At 37.5% G+C, this 18606-nt stretch overlaps 2 long non-coding RNA genes across 2 annotated transcripts; one reads left to right on the top strand and one right to left on the bottom strand.

The window, feature by feature from the left end:
• The first annotated feature begins 2353 nt into the window (after positions 1-2353).
• LOC144296367 (uncharacterized) lies at positions 2354-6516 on the top strand. The gene is made up of 2 exons (XR_013363519.1): positions 2354-2527; positions 6165-6516. It is a non-coding gene; the product is annotated as an uncharacterized LOC144296367 (long non-coding RNA).
• Positions 6517-15431: 8915 nt separating this feature from the next.
• LOC144296366 (uncharacterized) lies at positions 15432-18258 on the bottom strand. Its single transcript, XR_013363518.1, has 2 exons — positions 18079-18258; positions 15432-17538 (listed from the first exon to the last, which is right to left on the bottom strand). It is a non-coding gene; the product is annotated as an uncharacterized LOC144296366 (long non-coding RNA).
• Positions 18259-18606: the final 348 nt, after the last annotated feature.

Genomic DNA, 18606 nt, shown 5'->3' with positions numbered 1-18606 from the left:
ATCACCACTTGTGGCTGTCTGAGCCATATCCGCCAGGGCAACAAGGGGCCCAGGATGGCTCAGGTGACTAGATCCAGGGTCCTCTCCTCCCAACTCCCTTCACCTGCCTCTCTTCAGGTCCTCTTGGGTCTTCATTCTCCAGTCTTAGGTGCTGTCCTGTGACTCTTGGCTTTATGGGCTGGCCGGGAGGCTCTCACTTCTCCCCACTGCCCTCTCCTGTGTGTGCAGGACACCTTGCCTTGCAGCCAACTGTTCCCACTGCTAGTCTGCCAGGGAATGTTCACAATGCCAAACACGAAAGCAGCAAGAAGCCAGAGGTCACAGACGCAGAGGCCAACCGACCAGCATGTAACATAACTGGGTGAGGTGCTCTGGGAAGAGGCAGCAGGGTGTGGTGGGGATTGTGAGAGATGGGGAGCCCAGGCTCTATCTGGGTAGTCCTCACTCTAGCAGGGATCAGAATCCCCTGGAGGGTTGTCAGGACGCAGACTCCTGGCCCCCCTCCTGCATTTCCGATGCAGCAGGTCTGGGTTTGAAAACATGCATTTCTAGGGAGTGCCCCGGGAGAGCTGGGGCTGCTGATGGGGACCGTGCTTTGAGGACCACTGCCATACCTGAAGGGGGCACTGGTTCCCTGGTGCCAGCCTGCAGGTGCCTTGGGGATTGCCACCTAATGCCGCCAGATCTCCTGATTTTTCAGAGGAAGCCAGAAGATTTTAATGTAAAATTTAAAGTAAAACGCATATCTAAATTTTTTAAAAGTGAAACTCTGTTGGGGGAATTAAATAAAATGTACCCACAGGTGGAGCTGGATTCATGGCTTTCCCCTCTGCGAGCTGTGTGTTTGCACTTATCCGTGGTCTGAGACCCCTTAATTCCTAGATGATATTTGCGCCCACTGGCTCCTGACTATTGCCACATGCTTCCCGGGAGCTAAGAGCTTCCTTGAAACCTTTGTGCGGCCCTCGTCCTGGCTGCCTTTGAAACAATGAAGACTGGTTGGTTGGTTGGTTGGTTGGTTGGTTGGTTGGTTGGTTGGTTAGTCTGTCTTCCAGGCCTCTGCCATGAGAGAGAACAGAGAGGCCACCCCTCCTCAGAGGATTCTTAGGACTTCTCAGACCACAAATAATTACCAGTGGAGCAGACCACTGTGGCGCTGGGCTTAGCAAGAAGCCAGGAGTGCTCTGTCAAGTGGGAGACTGACAGGCCTCTCCGGAACCATGGCCCCAGTAAAGTGACAGCTCAGCTTTCAGGCTCAGAGGACATACGATGATCTGCACGCAGGACAGGATAAAAGTGTCTCCCTCCCCAGGCATGGCATCGCAGAGCAGCAGCACACACCTCCAACAGCACCTCTGGCTCTGAAAGGCGGCCCCCAGGCAGCCACGCAGGCTGCTTCTTGAGCCCGGGCACCGCCTTTTCCCACCATTCCCCTACCTACTCTCTTATCCTACAATAGAACAGCAGCAGCAAGAAAACCATTCATAGCTCTGAGCAGATCTAGCATCTCGAGACTTTTGAGGTCTTCAAGCTGTACTTCCCATTGAGTGGTGATTACCTGGGGAAGGAAACACACAAAATATGCCAATTGTAGTTTACCTCCCCATCCCCATCAAAAACACAACCAGCCAGCGTGATGCTGGGACAGCTTACTGCCTGGGCTGAATAGACCTCGAGATCCATCACATATGCTATGTGTAAGTCAATCATTAAACCAGTTTACAAAACCACTTAATTAAAGCACCCTCATATTCCAGGGTTGGTTTTTGTTTTTGTTTTTGTTTTGCCTTGGTTCATTTGATTTTCAGAATGAAGTGTTTCTCTAGCTCATTTTGAAAGGTCATAGTGGACCACTGTAGAATGTTTCTAGGCCTGGAGACTAAGGTTGCTATGGTGCAAGTTAATGTAAAGAAGCAGAGGGAAACTTTCATTCTTAAACATGCCTGTAGTTGCGGTATGGCATACCTATACCACCATCACTCTGTGCCCAGAAGATTAGCTCCTCCCTGGATGGGGACCATCAAAAGGAATGCAAGAAATTGACCATGGGTTTATTCTAGACATTGTCACACCCTCATGCTACCAAAGATGGTCTTAGGGGAGCTAGAATATATGTCCTTAAAACAGGACAGCAGAGCTGTGTGAACATTTGAGATTTTAAGCAGAGCTCCTGTCTGGTGTGTCTCAGGGGGACCTGCAGTCAGAGAGTTTGAGGCGTGGTGAAAACACACAGCACGCTGATGGAAGATGGTCACAGTGACACTTTGAAAGGACACATTTTAGTAGGTACTACCAGAGGGTATTAGTCAGGGTTTTCCAGAGGAACAGAACCAATGGGATGTGCATATCTCTCTCTCTCTCTCTCTCTCTCTCTCTGTCTCTCTAGGAATTGGCTGACATGACTGTGGAAGCTGACAAGTCCAAAATCTGCAGGGCGGGCCAGCAGGCTGGAGACCCAGGGGAGAAATGATATTTTAGCTTGAATCCAAAGGTCATCTGAAGGCAGAATTTCTCTTCTTCAGGACAGGTCAGTCATTTTTCTCCCAAGGCCTTCAACTGGTTGGATGGGGCCCAGCCACATCATAGAGGGAAATCTATTTTACTCAAAGTCTACTGATCAAAATGTTAATCTCATCTAAAGAATACCTTCACAGACACATCTAGAATGTTTGGCCAAATATCTGAGTGCTATGGCCTAGTTGAGTTGACACATATAATTGACCATCACAGGTATGAACTGGCTGATGTTTGTGGAGTGGGTCCCCCAGGAGACTGGTAAGTGAAGATGGTGTGTCCTGGCCCAGGGAAAATTCTTGCCAGAACCTGGGAGGTCCTGAAAGTGGGGGAGCCTTCACCTATCTTCCTCTATATTTCAGTCCATCAAGTTGTAATGCCAGATCTCACACCTAGGTTTGGTGGCATGTTTTGTCCCATAGCCAGAACCATCTTGCTGATGATGGCTCAGTGCCCAGGCAGTACACAGACAGGCACAGCATAACCTCCCAAGAAAACCAGGCTGTGGACCGTGGTTTTCTGCATGGCCTGGAGGCCTGGTGGAGCGCTTACTTCTGAGGCAGAAATGCTGAGGGGGGAACAGATCTGTCTGCCATGAGAGGATGGCCAAGGGTTATCGCTGATCAAAACCCACTAGAGCAGCCATGGAAATGTCCAGAATGCTTGTCCTGCCAGTTTCAAGGCTTATGTCCACCCTGCAGTTCACCTCTGCCTTGCTAACATGCTGGGTTGGGCCTACATCCACTATAATGTGCTCTGGTCACAATTTCTTGAGTGATGTCATTATTCCTGAGTGGCATTTACCAATGCTTTATTTTGGTTTCCCTTCAGTGCCTTTTCTGTCTGATGATCCTGTTTACACTCTACCTTGGCCTCTACCACCTTAGGGAAGGTACCATGGATCAGAAACAAAGTCTATCCTTTGAGCACCCCAGCTGAGGCCCAGTGTGAAGGACATGAGTGTATCAGGCCAAATTTTTCCCACCATCCAAACTGGGTAAAAGGTCTATGGGCTGGAGGGAGGATAGTTGGTGGGGAGAGGAAGAGCCTCACCTCTGGGCCTCGGTGTCTAAGGAGAGGGTGAGAAGTAAAGAGTAGGACAGTTTTGGGGGCACTGAGCTCAATGGGACTCTGGGACTCTCACCACCGATGAAGCCCAGAGGGCACAGAGCCTTGAAGAGAATTCCTCCAAGCCAGGATGGAGAGGTAGCAAGAAGGTAAAAATAGCAGCCTGGCTTTGGGGCCTCCACCACCAACCAGCTGAGTTTCCAGGCACCCCCCTTCAAGGGCTCTGACATCATGCACCCTGTCTTGTTCACTCTCACTTAACACACTATTACTTATACACACTCTAGGCCTCAGTAACCAGTTGTTGATAAAGGGTGCTGGGTGAATAAAAACACATTTGTTCAGTGAGCCTGGTCCCACAGAGAACCCACTCTGGGCTGAGGGGTGGCAGCAGTAATGTTCTAGAGGCAGCTGCTCTTTATTACCTGGTAGGCATAACGTCCTTGCTTCCAAACGACCATGGTGTAAGCTACCTTCTGTCAGGTGCAGACATCCTTGGCCAGCCTCTTGCCAGCCAAATACTCATGGACCTCAGGGAAGTTTGACTGATTCCTACCTATGAGTTCAACCTTATAGAGTCTGTGGTGGGTGGGTGAGTGGGGTGCAAGAGAGATTCCTCCTCGTACCTCCTTGCCCCCTATGTAGGAGCAAGGTTTTTGACTATATCTCGTGGCAAGGTGTCCTTGTGGCCTGACTTAGAACCACCTGGAAATCTCACAAAAGCCCAGGGCCTGGGTGCCATGTCTGAAAGTTGGGAGAAGCTGGACAAAGCTTTGTTCTCCAAACTTGCCAATGCTGAGTCCTTTCCTAGGATGGGCTGTTTCCTGACTGAGAGACATGAGCCTGACTTTTCCAGCCTTTTCACCAGCAAGTTCCATCCATCACAGAAAGTTCCTGTGTGAGAAAGAATCCAAAAACCCACAAGTCACAGTTTTTCCAAGCTCTTGGTCTGTCCCACAGCCAGCTGGAAGGGAAGAGAAAGTGTAGCCAAGCAGAGTGGGAAAACTGAGAGGCCACCAGCTGTGGCCTTGGGCAGGTTCCTGGACCAGGCTGGGCCTCAGCTATCTGGTCTGGGAAGTGGGAATTCTGTGCAGGGCACTGCCTATGCTAGTACGGGACACACAAGAACATAAGGAAGATCTCAGCCTCAGGAAGCCTACATGACACTCATTAAATCCAGGGTGTTGAAGGAGCGCAAGGAGTTCTGGTCAACCGGGATCTCACTGTCCTTTCACTGGTCTGTTTGTTAAGTTCAACAAGATGTTTACTTAGCTCCTATCATGTCTTAGGTCCTTTATCAGATGCTGGCAAGATCAAGGTGAAAATATGGGATCCTGCCCAGGAGCAGTAATCCTCAAGTTTTTTTTATTTCAGAATCCCTTTGCTCTCTAAATGTATTCTCCAGATCAGAAAACAATAACAACAAGAAAAAGTTAATGAGAAGAGTAACATGGTTGTACATGCTTACTAACATGAAATAAATTACACAAGTCTTTTTCAATGTCGAATTTAATAGAAGGCAGCTGGATTCTTGTATCTGCTTCTGTGTCCAGTGTGCTGTGATAAATCACATCACAGAGCTTTTAGAAGAAATAAGAGAAAGGGAAATAACAACTTGGTGTTAATTATGAAATGATTTTGACCTAGTGGGGGGCCACCAGGGTTCAAGAGACATTTTTGAGAACCACTCAAAATGAGCAATGGGCATTAACGTTAGGAAAATGTACTGCTCCTTGGAGATGTCTTTGGTTGTCATATTAGTTGGAGGGCACTGTTAACTGAGCCACGATTCTAACCCCCTTTTATGTATAAACACAAAGTAATGCTTGCATAGTTTTAATATACTCGGTATTTTCCAAGAATTCAACTACCATGTCAATTGAGAGAAAATGGAATATTATTTTGTTCAGAACTTTACTAAGAGTTGTTAATCCTTTGGGAAAACACTTTATTAATGGCACTGTTGTTCATGGTATTTGAATTACCAGCACAAGCTCCTGAATTAGCCTGAATTTGAGTCTGTTGCTGTCAACCTGACTGTCCCATAGATGTAAAAACCTCATCCGCTATTGTAGCTTCTGTATTTTTAATTAAAAATATTTAATTAATATTATTAATTAATATTATTATTAATTAATATTATTAATATTAATAAATATTTTAATTAAATTATTTCGAGAAAGTTATAGATTCACATGCAACTGTAAAAAGTAATACAAAGAAATCCCATGTACTGTTTCCCCAGTTTCCCCTAATGGTAGCCTTCTCCAAAACTATAGCACGGGACATTGACAATGACACAACTGAGACACAGAACATTTCCATCATCAGAAAAGTTCCTCACATTGCTCTTTGGTAGCCATGCCCCATCCCTCCTGCTCCCCACTCCCTTCTTAACCCCTGACAAACACTAACATACATTTTCCATTTTAATAATTTTATCATTTAAAGAATAGTATGTAAATGAACTCATGAAATATGTAGCCTTTAGGTATTGGCTTTTCTCAGTGTAATGCTTTGGAGATTCATTTGGGGTGCTGTGTAAATCAATAGTCTGTTCCTTTTTTTTTTTTTTTTTAAAGATTTATGTATTTGACAGAAAGAGAGAGAGAGAGAGAAGGAGAAAGAGAAAGAGAAAGAGGAGGAGGGGCAGATGGAGAGAAAGAGAGAGAACCCCAACCAGACTCTGCGAGGGGAACAGAGCTGACTCAGGGCTGGATCCCAGGACCCTGAGATCATGAACTCAGCTGAGATCAAGAGTTGTCAGCTTAATGGACTAAGCCACCCAGGTACCCCAATAGTCTTTTCCTTTTTATTTCTCAGTAGTATTCCATGGAATGGATATGCCATCGTTTGTTCCATTATCCACCCACTAAAGGACATCTGGCTTGCTTCTAGTTTTTTGGTTGTTGCAAATAAAGTCACTATAAATAACCATGTGCAGTTTTTTTTGTCTGAACACAAATCTTCATTTCTCTGGGATAAATGTCCAGAAGTGCAGCGCCAGTTGCATGTTTAGGTTTAAAAAAACTGCCAAATGCTTTCCAATGTGACTATCATTTAATATTCCCATCAGAAATATATAAGTAATCCAGTTTCTCAGCATCCTCACCAGTATTTGGTGTTGCCACTAATTTTTATTTTAGCCACTCTGATATGTATGTAGTGATAACTTTGTATGGTTTTAATCTGCATTTCTCTAATGGCTAATTATCTTTTAAATATCTTTTCATGTGCTTATTTGCCATCCACATATCTAATTTGGTGAAATGTCTAGTCTCTGTTCATGGCTTTTGCCCAAATTTCTAAGGATTTGTTTGCTTTTTTATTGCTTAGTTTTGAGAGTTTTAAAAAAACCTTTAAATATTAGCGTTTTATCATAGATGTGGTTTACAAATATTTTCTTCCACTCTGTAGCTTGTCTTTTCATCCTCTTAACAGGGTCTTATGCAGAACCAAAGTTTTAAATTTTGATGAGATTTAATTGATCAGTTCTTCCTTTTATACATCATGTTGTTAGTATCAATGCTAAGAACTTCACATCTGCTCCTAGACCCAAATACTTGCCCTCATTTTTTTTCTAAAAGTTTTATAATTTTACATGTCACACTTATGCCCATGATTCATTTTGAGTTAATTTTTGTGTACTAGGACAAGTTTCATATTTTTGCCTATGGATATCCAGTTGCTTGGTACCATTTGTTGTAAACGTTATGTAAACGTTATCTTTACTCAACTGAATTTCTTTTGCTGCTATGTGAAAAATCATATTTGTATGGGTTTATTTCTGGGTTTTCTATTTCATTTTGTATTGGCCTACATCTGTCCTTCTACAAATGCTACACAGTCTTAATTGCTATACACATATGGGAAATCTTGAAATTGCAGAGCCTGATTCCTTCCACTGCAACCTAAAGTTTTTCAGAACTTTAGTTATTCTACTTTGTTTTTCCATATAAGTTTTAGAATAATTTTGTTCATATATATAAAAGATCTTGCTGGGATTTTGACAGTAGTTGCTTCAACCCTATGCATAAATTTGGAAGAATTGACATATTTACTATGTTGAGATTTTCAATCCTCAAACATGATATGCATCTCCATTTATTTGTACCTTCTTTGGTTTCTTTCATCAGCATTGTGTAGTTTTCAGCTTACAAAGTCCTGTAAACAATTTGTTAAATATTTTATTTTTTTAAAAGATTATAAATGGTGTTGCATTTTCATTTCTATGCCTCTGTGTTCATTGCTAGTCTATGCATACAGAGAACTACCATTGATTTTTGTATATTTATATTGTATCCTGCAACCTTGCTGAACTAAGTTTTAGAAGTTACTTTTTAATATTTCTTGAATTTTCTGTGTGGATAATATGTCATCTGAAATTAGAATTTTATTTTTTCTTTTTATTACTTTTCTTGCATTCTTGCACTAATTAGAACTTCCAGTCGTGTTGAATAAGAGTGGTAAGAGCAGACATACTTGTCTTGTTCCTAACGTTAGTGGGAAAGCATCCAATTTTAAAATCAATCACCATTAAGTACAATTTTCATTGTATGTTTTTTGGAGATACTCTTTATCAAGTTGAGCAACTACCCCTCTATCTATTTTTTTTCTGAGAATTTTTAACATGAATGGGCGTTGGATTTTGTGAAATTATTTTTCTGTATTGGTCCAGAGGATCATGTGATTTTTCTTCTTTAGGCTGTTAATATGAAGGTTGACATTGGTCAGTTTTCTTATACTGAATCATCCTTACACATATAGAGAGACTAAACCCTACATTGCATCTTCATCTGGCTTTGGTATCAGGATAATGCTAAGCTCATAAATGAATTTGGAGGTGTTCTCACCACTTATATTTTCTGAAAGTGTTTGTGTGTAATTAGTCTCAATTCTTCTTTAAGAGAAAAATTTTCTCAATGAAATTCTCTAGTGAAATCATTTGGACCTGGAAATTTCTTTTGGGAGAACTTTCAAGTTATAAATTATATTTTCTTAAGACTTTAATTATCTATTTCATATTGCATGAACTGTGATAGTTTACATATTTTAAGATAGTGGTCAACTTCATCTCATTTGTAAAAGGTATTGCATGTGAGTTCTTCCTGGTATTCTTTTATCATCCTTTTGATGTCTGTAGGGTCTGTAGTGATATTTCTGTTTCATCCCTGATATTGGTAATTTGAATCATCTCTATTTTTTTTCAGCCTTCCTAGAAATTTTTCAGTTATGTTGATCTTTTTAAAGAACTAGTTCCTTGTTTTGGTGATTTATGTCTTGATTTTTCTTTTCCATTTTCAGTTTTAGTGAAGTCCATTCTTATCTATATTATTTCCTTCCTTCTGCTTTTGCTCTCCTTTTTCTAGATTCTTGAGGTAGGGGCTTAGATTAGTGATTTGAGACTTTTTTTCTTTCCTAATGCATGCACTTAGTATTATAACATTCCCTCTCATCACTACATGCTGTGTCCCCTAAATTTTGATATGTTGTATTTTTATTTTTATTCATTTCAATATATTTTTAAATTTTTCCCTGAGACTTCACATATGACCCATATATTATTTAGTATGTTTACTTTCTGGAGAATTTCCTGTTATTTTTATTCTATTTCTAGTTGAATTCCACTCTTTTCAGAGAACACACTATATGACTCTAGTTCTTTTAAATTTGTTGATTTTTCTCTTTTTAAGGCCTATGTTATAGTCTATCTTGGCACATGTTTCATGGATACTTGAAAAGAAGGTAAGTTCTGCTGTTTGGTGAAGTGTTTTATGAATGTCATTTAGATCCTGTTGTTTGATAGTACTGTAGAGTTTTTTTCCTTCATTCTTGCTGACTTTCTGTCTCATTTATCTATTAGTTGCTGAGAGAGGGGTATTGATGTCTCCGACTATAATTGTGGATTTGTCTATTTCTCCTCTCATTTTAATTAGTTTTTGATTCACATATTTTGTGGCTCCACCATTTGGTGCATGCACATTTAGGATTATTGTCTTCTTGGTTCATTGGCCCTTTTATTATTATATATTTATTGTCTCTGTCTCTGGCCATTTTCTTTGCTTTGATCTTACTTTGTCTTATATTTATACAGGATTACTGCTTTTCTTTAACTAATGTTTGCATGATATATCTTTTTCTATTCATCTTCTTTAATCTACCTATATTGTTATATTTAAAGTGAATTTATTTTAGGCAACATAGAGTTGGATTATTTTTTAATAGGCTCTGCCAATCTCTGTCTTATAATTAGTGTGTTTAGATTGTTTACATTGAATAGAATTATTGCTATGTTAAGGCTTAGGTCTGCCATTTTGTTACATGATTTCTGTTTGCTCTTGGTTTTTGTTTCTCTGTTTCTTTTCTTGCCTTCCCATGAGTTTTGTGAACATTTTTTGAGTTCCAGTACGACTTATCTATAGTATTTTTGAGTCTGTCTTTTTGGATAGCTTTTAAATAGTTGCTTTAAGTAGTGCATTACATATAATAACTTATCACAGTCTACTGGTGTTGTCATTTTACCAGCTTTTTGAAACATGGAAACCTTGCCTTTCTTTATATCCCTTTACCCTTTCCATTTATAATTGTATTAAAATTTTCTCCACATGCATTTAGGACCACATCAGGCAGTGTCATAATTTTTGCTTCTATCATTAAACATAATTTAGAATACTCAAGAAAAGAAAGAAAGACTTTTTTTTACCCATATTTTTGCTTTTCCTTCCTTCCAGGTATTCCAAGGTTTCTTCTTTTATTATTTAATTCCTATATGAAGATTTTTCTTTAGCTATTATTTTAGGGTAAATCTGCTGGTGATAATTCTTAGTTTTCTTTCATCTGAAAATGTCTTGATTTCCCCTTCAATCCTGATGGATATCTTTATTGGGTAGAGGATTCTGGATTGACAGTTCTTTACTTTCAGTTCTTGAAAATATGCCTCTTCTTTCTGGCCTCCGTGCTTTCTGATGAGAAATCTGCTGTCATTCAAATTGTTTTTCTCCTATAAGTCAGGTGTTTTTTTCCTCTGGCATTTTCAAGATTTTTTTTTTTTTTTAATGTCTTTAGTTTTCAGAAGTTCTACTTTGGTGTATCTTGGCATATATTTCTTTGGGTTTATCATCCTTGGGATTTTCTCCACTTCTTGAATCTATTGCCAAATAGATAAATCTGTTGCCACATTTGAAAAATTTTGAGCCTTATTTATTCAAGTATTTTTTCATACTTTTTCATCCCTGTTCTCTTCCTTGTGGAACTTTGATGACCTTTTATTATAATTCCTTGGGTCTCTGAGGGTCTGTTCATTTTGCTCCTAGTCTATTTTCTTTTTTTGTTCAGATTGGATTATTCCTATTTTTCTGTCTTTAAGTTTAATTGATTCCTTCCTTTGGACCCGCCATTCTGTTATTGAACCCATCCACCAACCTGTTTGCTTCAGTTATTGTATTTTTCAGTTTTTAAAATTTCTACTTAGTTCTTTGCATATTATATTTCTCTGCTGAGGCTTTTAAATTTTCCACATTTGTTTCAAGTATGACCATGATTGCTACTGAAGCATTTTTATTGTGGCTTTTTAAAAATCTTTTTCAGATAATTTCAATACCTCTTTCAACATCAAGTTGGCATGATTGTTTTTAAAAATTTTTTTATTGAAGTTTATAATTAATATTCAGTGTAATATTAGTTTCAGGTGTTACAATATAATGATTCAACAATTTTATATATTCTCTGCTCATCATAAGTGTACTCTTAATCCTCTTTATCTATTTCACTCATCCTCCCACCCACTCCCCTCTGGCAACCACCAGTTTGTTCTCCATATTTAAGAATTTTTTTTTGTTTATCTCTTTTCTCATGACATATATATACATATATATGTGTGTGTGTGTGTGTGTGTGTGTGTGTATGTATAACATGTTATATATACAACATATATATAACATATATATATAACAGATCTTATATATATAACATTTAATGGTGTGTCCAGTTCCCACTCCTCATTAGGACTTCAGTGAGGCTGCTATCCAAGAGCCTATTCACTTCTCTTTTGTTAGTGGTTCTTGATCATGAGCCTCTCTTTTGTTCCATAGCTAGCCTTTCCTTTATGGTTATCATTTATTGACTCCCTACTTTTGTAACTTACATCTAATTTGCATTGTCTCTATCTCTAAGTCTAACAGAGTAAGGTAGATATCAGTGTTGTTCTTCTAACTGTCAAATATCTTTTGGGCTCACTCTATGCGCTAGGGTTTTGTTTGTTTGTTTTTTTTCCATCTACCTCATTTAATTTTAATTCTAGAGCTCTTACTTCCTAGTATATAAAACACTACACAGATCCATTCAATTCTAGCCATAACCTAAGTTGCTAGTCAAAAAGATGATTGATATAGCAACTTGCGGGTGATTTCTAATTTACTTTTGAATACAGCATGGCAGTTTATGGATAAGGGTAATGAATTTAGGTTTCTGTGGGTACTATGACTTTTGGTAGAAAAATAATGACCTTAAAGTTAAAAGTTACAGAAAAATTTCCCTCCCAGTCTTCAAAAGTTTTATTCTGGTTACTTTCCATTATACTATTGTATTTCACCCTTAATATTACCTAGGGTTTTAGCTGCTGGAGTCCTTTACCCAAACTATACCATCCTCACTTCTATACCATATAGATGTTTCTTCTATTTTTGGTAGTCCTGACCATGAGGATCTGGCATGGAGAATAGAGGGCAGGTGACCAGATGGCTTGAGTGCTTTCTATAGGCCATAACCAGTGCTATAAGCAGATGGGGACTCTGTGGCTTCCCCATCTAGGCATAGCTGAGACAGCAAGTACAACTTTATTTTGTTAGTAAAATTTTGGACATACTTAAATATACACACAAAGTATAACGAACACCCCTTATTGAATCTCAATAATCAATATCTCATCACCAATCTTGTTTCATCTTTCCTTCCTTCCTTTGAGTGGATTTGTCTGAAGCAAATCCCAGACTCAGGTCTTTTAATCAGTAAATGCTTCAGTGTGTATATCTAAAATATGAGGCTTTAAAAATAACCATACTATTACTATCAAACCTAAAAATATTAACTATAATGTCATATTATTATCAGTGGTTTTATTTTCTCCAAAACTTCATAATTCTTTTACAGTTGGTTTGTTTGAATCAGTATCCAAATAAAGTCCACACTTTGTATTGGTTGATGAGTCTCCTAGGCCTCTTTTAATGTATAATCTTTCCCTTACCCTTAATTTATCTGTTGAATATATCTGAATTATTCACCCTATAGAGTTAGTCATATTTTAGATTTTGCTGATTGCTTCCCCATGATGTCATTTAACATGCTCTTCCATCTGAAGTCTTCCCTGTAACATGGTAGATCTGATGACTCGATTATAAATATATTGGCTTTTGCGGGCAAGAATATTTCATGGGTGGTGCAGTGTACATAATGTCTGGTTCTCTTTTTCTGTACTACTGGAATTGATCAATGGGGTTTCAGATATTGTTAGCCTGACCCATTCATTTTAAAGTTCCCCATCAGCTTTTCACCATGGTTTTATCAGACATTGATGATCATCGGAGTTTGCAAAATGGTGATCTTCTACTTCTATCATTCACTTTTCACTTATTAGCTGGAATATATCTACAAAGAGAAATTTCCTTTTATCAACAACTTGACTACTCTAAGGTACATTTCATATAGGACACAGATGATAAATGTTTGATTCTTTCCCTTCGTTTACCAGTTTCAGAATAATGAATTGGCATTTTATCAGGCTGTAAAGGGAAAAGAGGTTTGGAGTTCTGTCTTGTTTTGTTTGTCTGCTTAGCATGATGAACTCATGGATTAAACATGTTTGATGTCACACTGATGTTTGTAACCACTAATTTTTTTTTGATGCTCATTTTGTACCATCTTTGGCCAATAGGAGCCTTCTTAATTTGGCTCCTGAATCCTTTTAGCCCAACCCTAATAGTCCACAGTCACTTCCTTGTTCTCAGACTTGACAAACTGCTCTAAGTTCCTTTCACACATTTCTTGTACCAGACTAGAATTCAGTCTTTTCTTCAAGGAGCCTGGTTTCTTCTGGTGGAAAATGAAATTCAGAGACCAAAATATGGGCATCAGTGGTGTTCATTGCTCCTTAGTTGGCCATTGTTTCTAGGCCTTTGCTAGTGAACAGAACTAGGAAATACCTTTTAAAAAGTATCATGGTTTATGCTATTTTCAAATCCAAGTTTAGGATTAAAAAAATTTTACCTTAAATCTTGATTCTTGACAAGATTAGCATAAAATTACTTATTTACTTCATCCAAATATATATATTAGGCTCAGAATATCAGTTCCAAAATATTTATAATATCATGATTAGTAGCAGTTAAGATTTCTTTGTAGTTATTTTTGTCCTTGGCATATATCCCAAAAGAAATGTTCAATCAACTTACTGTGTTTTAAAACCATTTGCAGTTATCTCCTTCTATGAATGGGCCACCAGCCCAAAACAAAGATTTATTTGTTCCAATTTGCTTTTCTATTTTTATAAATTACTTCATAAATGTTACTTTCACTCCATTTTATGCTTATGTAAAACATTTACATGGCTGCACAATCAAATATTAGAAACAGGGTACATTCAGAGAAGTCTAGTTATATATTAGCTGTAAAATTTTATTCATTTTTTAATATAATAATATATTCTGGAGATTATATGTAGCAATGTATAGAGACATTTCTCAACATTTACATAGTACTTTATTGAATGGAAGTACTACAGTTTATGCACGTAATTTATACAATCCCATTGGTGGACATTTGGGTTGTTTCCTGTCTTTTGCTATGAATAGCCTTGAATATATATATAAATTCTATATATTATATATGTTATATATATATATATAAATTCTATATATTCAAGGCTATGTATTTTCATATTTTGGCACTATGTTTTTAGTATAGATTTATACAGAAGAGATTTCTGTGTCAAATGCTTACGTAATTTTGCTAATCTTTCCAAATTTCTTTCCATAGAGTTGTAGCACTTTTTTACTCTAACCAGCAATAAGTTTATTAGCACATTTTTGGATATTTGTCCCATAATAGGTAAGAAGTGATACTTGGTATAGTTTTCATTTACATTTGTCTTATTATTAAAGTCTGAGGGCCATTTGCATTTATTCTCTGACCTACTTGTTTATAGGTCTTGCCTGTTTTTGTATGAGATTGTTGGATTTTTTTTCTTCTTCTCTTTTTAGAATCTGATTTTCAGTTTGTCATTTTCCACATATTTATGGTGTTTTTGTTTAGTTTGTTTTGTTACATAGAAATTTTATTTACAAAAAAAAAAAGAAATTTTATTTACTTGCTGTCAGATTTATTAGACTTTTCCTTATTGCTTTTGGTTTTCAAGTCATAGTTTAGTAGTTTTCCCTATTTTCTGAATTTTCAGGAATTCATCCATTTTTTCTATTTTTTATATGATTTATTCTATTATTATTCCATATTATTAAATATCTCATTTAATTTCTGAACTATTGGAATGTTTCTTGGTATACACAGTGAGAGATAAATTCAGTTTTCTTTTTCCCTACAGCTGTGTAGCCACCCAACACCACTTATCTTAAAAGTCTATCTTTTGGGGATCCCTGGATGGCTCAGTGGTTTAGCACCCGCCTTCAGCCCAGGGCATGATCCTGGAGACCCGGGATCGAGTCCCACATCGGGCCCCCAGCATGGAGCCTGCTTCTCTCTCTGCCTGTGTCTCTGCCTCTCTCTCTGTGTGTGTGTGTCTCTCATGAATAAGTAAATAAAATCTTTAAATAAAAAAAAAAGTCTATCTTTTGAGGTGCCTCCTTTGGTATATACTAAATTTCTATAAGTAATTGAGCCTACTATTGGATTTTTTTTTTTTTTTTACTATTGGATTTTTTATTCAGTTCTATCACTCTATCAATTTACTTATTCTACATTTTTTTTCAAGTGATAAAGACTTTGTAATACATTTTAATATTGGGTAAAGCTAGTTTCTCCACATTACTTTTTTCAAGGTTATCCTGGCTATTTCTGCTTGAACTTTTGAGTCAACTTGTCTAGCTTCAGAAAAAAATTAGAATTATGTTAAATTCATAAATTATGTTCAGGTGAACTGAACTGATATCTTTTGATGTTCAGTCTATCTATGAATGTGGTCTATCTCCCCATTTCTTTTGTGTCTCTCACAAAAATTTTATATTTTTCGTGAGGACATCTGGACATTTCTCATGAAGTTCATTGTGGCAGTTTTCTTTTACTCTTTATCATGAATGAAATCTCTTTCATTGTGCCTTTCAAATGGCTTTTCTTTCTAGATATGTAGGCCATTGCTCTTGCTTATTGATTTTACTTTTGAATTTTGTTATTGTTTATGTTAGTTTTTCCATAGATTCTTTTGGGTCTTCCCAGTGTATTATCATATTATCTATAAACAGTTATCTTTTTTGTTATTGTTTCTTTTCAAATTATTCTGCTTCTAAATATTTCCTTATTTCATTGTTTTCACAAACATATAGTATTGGTGGTTGTGGACATCTTTGTCTTGGCTCTGACTTCAATGAGAAAGTATTTTTAGTATGAATGAGTGCTGCATTTCTCAAATGTCTTTTCTGCATCTTTGGAGACTATCACATGATTTTTATCCTTAGCTCTATGAATATGATAGATTAGATAGAATTCCTGGATTTCCTGTATTGAACCACACTGACATTCCTGGAATAAACTCTATTTGCTCATTATGTACTACCTTTGGATTCTGTTTGCTTAGATTTTTCTTTAACATTTTCATATCAATATTAGTGAGATTGGTTTGTAGTTTTAATTTTTTATAAAATCTTATCAGATTTTCAAATTGATGATATTCTTGGCAATAATTGGAACTCTTCCCTCTATTTCTATGCTATAAAATAGTTTAAGTAACACAGGAAATATCTGATTTTTAAAGGTTTGCTAGAATTGTCCTGAGAAATGATTTGGGCTTAATGCTGTTTTTTGGGTGCTGAGGGAGGGCTCTAACTGCTTTCTCTATTACTTCTATGATAATTGGTCTATTCCAACTTTCTGAAGAAAAGGGGCCATTTCTAGTGAGTTATGACCTGCAGAAATTGAAGAAAGAAATGCAAATATTCTTTGTAGCTCAGGGACCGTGGATACTGGTCTTACTGGCATATTACTTTGTTTCTATGATTTAAATACTTAAAAAGAAGAAATAGTTCTCCCAACTTGCATTAAATCTTTTTGGAGTCTGAATGTCATTGATATGTTGTGAAACAGGTAGCATTCTCTAAAATCTTTCTTTCCTTGGAACAAAATTTTGTATGAATACATTGGTATGTACACATCACAGTAGAGCTGGGGACTCCAAGCCACCAACTGCATATTTAAATTTCATGTCAATGCAGAAGTTAGGTAAATATGTAAAGGTTCAATTTGGGTCACTAAAAATGACTTGTTTTGGACTCTGCTTGGCATTTGCCAAGTGGGGATGGATTAATTTAATTTGGGGTTCGTAATTTTGTACTGAGAGGAACTTCAGAGATTTTAACTGCCATCTCTCTGTTTCACTCTTAAGAAATCATAATTCTCCACTCTTATTCCTCTTTTGCTTTTTCTCTAGATAATATTTTCCACTAGAACTTTGGGGAACGAAGCAGATGCATTTGGATTCTTTTGTCCAAACTAATGACTTGTTTCTGGACAGAAAAATGTTACCATCAACAGGATTTTTTAAAAAATATTATACAGTGTTTGGTTCAGGCCAGCAGTGTGGGATGGGGATTTAGTCTCTGGGTTTGCCAAGATGTTTATGCAGCGGGAATGTTACTTATGTAAGCCTGGAAGTGCTCTTCATGTACTCGCCTCCCTCTCCCATTTCAGCTTTTTTTCATTAAGAAGTTGATCTTCCTTTCATGATACCACATTAAATGGCTAAAAAGAAAAGAAAAGAAATTGTTTACTGTACAAAATAACCTAAGTGTCCACAAAACATCCATTTAGTTAAAGGAACCACAAGAATATCTGGAAAACTGGGCTGTGAATTTTTTTTATCCTTTTGGTTTGGCCCCTCACTCACTTCCTGCTGCTCCCCAGAAGTGATCAAACTCAGATTTGGGGAAAGAAATAAAATATTTTTTAAAATGAGTGAATAAACAAACAAATGAAATACATTCTTTTACATTTTTCTGGGACTGAAGATAAATTTCCATGTAACAGAGAAGTGAAAAAGTGAGGGGAAATCATAAATGCTAGATGTCAATAACACATATTATAAATAAAACCTGTACTTAACAATTGTGAGAAACTAATACAGTGTAGGATTAGAACTAATGTTGACACAGGTAAGTAAATATCTACATGCTTATATAAGCAACCAATAGAACTTATTGAAAGCAAATAGGACATTTGGGGGTGAAAACAGAGATGACCGTGAAAAGTCATGAGGCAATACTCCCAACCCTCCCTGCTTACCTCATCCTCTCGCTTTTCTGTGTATGCTGCCCTATGAGTCAGTCGAGATGATAAACTTAAATGATTTTAAGCAGATGTGTGTCAACATTCCTCGATAAAAGCATGCCAGAATCCCATACCAGTCTGTACCAGCACCCAACCCTCAGCAAAACAACGGTCCCTCAACCAAAGTGGTAACAATTCCAGGTTACACTCACCAGGGGGACCTCTGTGACATCAATAGCTCAGGGTGGGGATATTCTTCACAGAGGAGTCTCTGAGCCTGGGTTTTGAAGCATGGGTTGGAGTTTACTTTCTGTCTATGGCTTTGTGAACTTCCTGGGTAAGTGTTGGAGCCATGGCTCTACACCAACATGGTTTTCATATGGAGAGCAATGAGGCTGAGGCCACCGTTCTGAGATGTGACCAGTCTTTCAGTGCTAATTGTTGAAAAAGAGATGGAGCCTTCACCTGGAAATATCAAGGTGGCAGGGATGGAGATCGTTGCTACTGTCTTTTCATAAATTCCTCCAACTAATATAGGTAGAA

The sequence above is a fragment of the Canis aureus genome, chromosome 2 (genome assembly GCF_053574225.1).
Source record: "Canis aureus isolate CA01 chromosome 2, VMU_Caureus_v.1.0, whole genome shotgun sequence".
In the NCBI taxonomy this organism is placed as follows: domain Eukaryota; kingdom Metazoa; phylum Chordata; class Mammalia; order Carnivora; family Canidae; genus Canis; species Canis aureus.
Note: the sequence above shows the minus strand (reverse complement) of the source record. Positions and strands in the feature narration are given on the sequence as shown.